The sequence below is a fragment of the Protopterus annectens genome, chromosome 13.part0 (genome assembly GCF_019279795.1).
Source record: "Protopterus annectens isolate FY-2018-M chromosome 13.part0, PAN1.0, whole genome shotgun sequence".
In the NCBI taxonomy this organism is placed as follows: Eukaryota; Metazoa; Chordata; order Ceratodontiformes; family Protopteridae; genus Protopterus; species Protopterus annectens.
The window spans coordinates 120507595-120513298 of NC_056747.1; positions in this window are offsets into that span (position 1 = coordinate 120507595).

The following is a 5704-nucleotide window of genomic DNA, read 5'->3' on the forward strand; positions in this document are numbered from 1 at the left end:
TTCATGCTCTACTAGACTTACATTCCTTTGACATCCTATGTCTCACAGAAACCTGGCTCAAACCACTTACCAAAGACAATGATATCATCATTCCAGGTTATAACATCCTTAGAATTGACCATCCTAACAAAAGGGTGGGGGGTAGCGATATTGTTTAAATCTGAACTACAGTTGACCTCACTAAACACTCCCTCCCTCACCTAGCAATGCTGAAATCTTAATATCTAAGCTCCAAATTAATGCTAATAAATCTATATACATCATTTGCTCTTACATCCCCCCAGGCAACAACATAAGTACTCTTGAAAATATCCTTAACTGGCTTTCCACATCATTTCCACAAGAAACCATTCTCCTTGGAGACTTTAATATTGACTGGAACTGTTGTATTTCTGACAAAGCTACATCTCACATTAATCTCTATGGCTTCTATCAAACTATCACCGACCCGACCAGAACCCATAAACCCAGCAACAAACAAACTACCTTAGACTGGATACTAGTCAACAATAACCCCCAATCTTACAAAATAGGCATACTTCCTGCTGATATTAGTGACCACTCTCTTACCTTTATAACTAGACAAAAGATCACCATTCCCACTCAACTAAACATTGGAACCACCCGGAACAAAAAGAACCTGAACTTAGGTAACTTTCAAGCAGAGCTAAAAAAGCCTACAATTGGTCACCCCTAAAATATCTACTTCTCAATGAAGCAGTCTCTTTTTTTTAACAATACATTCCTAAAAATCCTTGAGCACCATGCCCCCTCTCATACTATTAAAATTAGGAACATACCTGCTCCCTGGCTCTCAAATGAGACAAGGCAAAACATGAGACTGCAAAATAAAATCTGGAATATATGGAGAAGTACCAAAGACCCTATTGATCATTTAAACTTTAGACAGCTCAGGATTGCCACTAAAAAAATCAATATTCCTCGATAAAAAAAAAACTATTACCTTAAATTCCAACAAACCCAATATCTAAACCCACAAAAATTCTGGTCAGGATTAAAACAATTACTCCATCCTGGACAAGCCAAAACACCTATCCACTCTAACTTGACTCATAATTTTCCCAACCAAATTGCTGATATTTTTAACAAATTTTTTTCAGAAACTGTTCAATCTTTAGCAAATACCTTACCACCTCTTACCACCACTGACTCATCCATGCCAACCACTGACTCATCCTTGCCAACCACCCTACCCCAAGTATTACAACTGCAGCCTGTCCCAACATCTCTCATACACTCTTAATCTTAAACCATGCACTCCATCAGCTGACCTCCTCCCAGCTGAATACCTTCAAATGGCAGCTGGAGTGCTTGCCTGCCCTGTTTCCATCTTAATTAACAGACCCATTACAGAAAGTTCCATCACATCCCTCTGGAAAGTCTCATATTATCCCACTGCATAAGGGTGGGAACTCAAATTAACTCTCAAACTTCTGCCCCATAGCCCTACTTTCCCGTTAGCAAAAATTATGGAGAGATGTATTCACAGTCAACTACTTGATCATCTCCTCCAAAACCACCTGCTAGGTGACTGCCAGCATGGTTATAGGCCTTTCCATAGTACTGCAACTGCTCTACTATCCTTTCCTGACTGCATTAATAAAAGTCGTAACAACAGCTTAGTGTCCTCAGCCCTCTTAATTGACCTCTCAAAAGCATTTGATATGGTTAATCATCAATTACTGTTAAACTCACTCAAATCACTTTTACTAGATACCCAGACAGTTAAATTGGTTCATGTCCTATATAGGAAATAGACAACAAGCAGTCCTCTGGGAAAATAAACTATCTACTCTTCTCCCTATAACTCTTGGAGTCCCACAAGGCTCTATTCGGGGACCCCTCCTCTTCTCTATTTTCATAAATGATCTGAAAATCTCCCTTCCACAAACCACCTGTATACAATATGCCGACGACTCAACATTAATATGATCAGCCTCCTTGCCTGCTGGACTTCACTGGAGTACCCAAGCAGTATTTACCTTAGTTGAAAACTAGTTCCATCAATGCTGTCTCCTCCTTAACCCCAAAAAAACTAAATTGGTACTATTCTCAACCACTCAGAAGTCTCCTGCTACCAGCTTTACAATTACATCTAATAATGTTACTGTAATAACTCCGGACACAACCACCAAACATTTAGGTGTAACAATTGATCATAATCTAAACTTCGACACACATATCAACCTAACCATTAAATCAGGTAATAAAAAACTTGGTTTCCTCTACAGACTTAAACCCTATCTCACACCTCTAGCTAGGAATGCTATTGCCTGAACTCACTTAATCTCCACCCTTCTCTATGCATCCCCAGTCTATTACAACTTATCCAAAAATAATCTTCATAAGTTGGAAACAGCCTATAATAACATAGCTAGATTTGCCACTGATGCCCCTTTTCGAACCCACCACTGCCAAAATCTTAAATTGCTAGGATGGCTGGAATTGCAAAGCCAGATTCTTTTCAAGCAACTTACGACTATACACAAGATCTTGCACCATCCCACAGATGCACCCATACTCTCTACCATTATCTGCCCATATAAAAATCTAACAACCCTTCGATCATCTAATAAGGTACTAGTAGCTACCCTAAAATCCAGCAACAAATCTGGAGATAGCTTTTTCTCAAACTCTATTGCTAACTCTTGGAACACTCTTCCAACTGAACTAACAGCCCCTTCTTTTACCCCACTTTTCAAGAAGCAATTAAGAATATTCCTTAAAGCCCAATGGCTTTGTCCATGCACAAATCCTGACTGACACTTTCTCCCTAGCAGGACAAGTCTTTACTATCTAGCTTTAACATGCTATTTCAGGTGCTCTGATGTTGTTGTGTCTTTCGGCTTTTCCTGGTTAGGGGTCGCCACAGCGGAACTCCGGTCCGCTAATGATTGGCAGTTGATTTTTACGTGCTGAGTTGCCAACACTAATGCACAACCTTCAATGAAGGTATACCCATTCACGCATGTCTCCATGCAGAAGACGCTCTAGCTGAGAGTCGAACCGATCAGGGTCTTACTGTGAGGCGACAACGCTACCGCAGCACCACCACTGTGGATATTTCAGGTGCTCTGATATTCTCTCTTAATTCCTACTGTAGTAGCTCACCTCCTAAGGTTTGGTAAACTTTATAAACAATGCTACCCTCAAAAAAAAAAAGTTTTATTAATCCTTTTACTCAAAATTTTTAACTTATTTAGTCGGGTATGTTACTGTAACAGTACTATATAAATGTTCCTGTATTTGAAATATTTACCTGTTTGACATTATCTGTATTGTATATGGTCAAGATTTCTGTCTTGTAAATTGTCTTAATGTGGAACTTTTCTCCCCAGGCCTCCGCTGAAACTGGACTTACATCCAGTCGGACTATCCCGGTCAACAAATGTAAAATAAATAAAATAAAATAAATAATGTTAACTCATATCAACTGACACAGTTGGTTCAGAATCCTAGAAAAGATGATAGCCTCCTAGATTTAGTACTGGCTAGCAACATGTAAATGATTAATAACTTACTAATTATGCATCGTCTGGGTTTCCTTGATCTTAGTTTCATTCATTTCAATCATAGTATAAGATGAACATAAGAGAAATAACTTACTATGACATGAGTAAGCATTGCATTAGAGACTTCATATTTGGCATCGGTACTTTTTTCTGGGAAGGGTAGACTAATCTAAGTTAAGTTAGTCATTACCAACATGAGTGACCATGTTCCACATCTGAAGTCAGCTCCTCATTGGTCCGATCCGACCATAAGCTAATCACCCTTGATATCCACATCCCGCCCCCAACCCCATTAAGAAAACCACAGTAAAAAATTTCTCCAAAGCCAACTTCATGCTTCTTAAGACAGAAGTGGTGAACTTCATGACACCCATGCAGATGGACAATACAGTTACAACTGCTGAATCCTACACAAATGCACTCTATAAGCACTGACACAAGTGCATGGATCGTGCTATCCCAAACAGAACCAAGATGCTATCCTCCAAAAAAAGGAAGCCAATCTGGTGGTCCCCTGCCATAAACAAACTGTACAACAGAAGGAAGAAACTGTTGCAAAAGAGAGTAAAATCCCATGAGTGGAGGAGCTCCCTGGTCAGTCTCAGTAAGAAGCTGAGATCCCTTATAAGATCCTCCAAAGCTATCTATGAAAACAAAATCGCCACTAATTCTAAAGACAACCACAAAGCATTCTATAGCTATGTCAAGATCAATGGCAACACCCAGATCTGCTCTGAATTACAGCACAACGGCACAGAGATTACAGAACCAACTGATATTGCCAACATCCTGGCAGATAGGTCCAGTGCTAACTTTACCCCCCCCACCCCCTAAAGGGCCCATATCTATACAGGAAGACTGCAGAGTCCCGGTAATCATAACTACGCAGGTAAAAGCTACACTCTCTAAAGCCAAAAACACAGCATCCATGGGATTGGACAACATCCCAGGCTGCGTTTTACACAAACTTCTGAACAAACTGGCTCCCCACTTAAGCACCATGTTCAATAATAACCTTGCATCCGGCTTTGTGCCCACTGAATGGTGCACAGCAACAGTTATCCCACTCCACAAAGGGGGCACCACCACTGATCCCGGGAACTATCGACCTATTAGCCTGACGAGCCTGGTCTGCAAGGCCATGGAACGTATCATAATGGAACTCATAAACAAAAACATTGGTAACCTCCAAACTCTGGATCCCACCCAGTTCGGGTTTGTGAAAGGCAGATCATGCCTCCTGAACCTGATCAACTTCTTTGAGGCAGTCACCAAAGCCGTAGCTGAGGGTAAGGTGGTTCACACAGCCTATCTTGACCTCGCCAAGGCTTTCAACACCATCCCCCATTCTGGAAATATAGCTAAACTCACTAAACTAGGTATAAATCCCTACATCACAAGATGGGTTGCCAACTGGCTCACTGAGAGAACCCACACTGTAAAAATTGCAGACTCCAAATCTGACCGCAAAGCAGTGACAAGTGGAGTACCACAGGGTTCCATCCTGGGAACCTCTCCTGTTTGGTATCTACTTCTCTGAAGTACAGGCTAACACAGAAGGCCTCTGGCTAACAACATTCACAGATGACTGCAAATTGGGAGCCATAGTCAAGTCCCCAAATGATGTGGACATCCTACAGACGGGGCCTCGCTGAGACAGATGCCTGGTGTCAGAGCCATGGCCTCAAGCTCAATGCCAAAAAGTGAAGTGTCATCCCCTTTGGTAAAAAGTCTGTACCCATGAACTACCACATAGGCAGCAATCTACTTAACATCAAATGTGTGATAAGAGACTTTGGGACCCAGGTGGACAGCAGTCTCTCCTTTGATAGTCACATCACCACAGTAGTCAGGAAGTCCTTCTATGTGGCACACCTCATCATAAAAGGGTTCTCATCCAGGAAAAAAGAGGTCATTGTTCCCCTCTACTCGACACTTTTGGAATGTACCTCACAAGACATCTGCAGCAGCTGGAAAGGCCACAGAAGTACCTCACAAAGGGGATTACTGGCTTCAAACAAATGCCCTACACTGACCGTCTCAAAAAACTCCAGCTTTACTCTGTAGGATATTGCCTACTCTGAAGTGATCTCTGCCTAACATATAAAGCTATGTCAAACCCAGAGCTGTTGGACATGCTACACCTAAAGAAATCCTAATCCCTCCAAGCT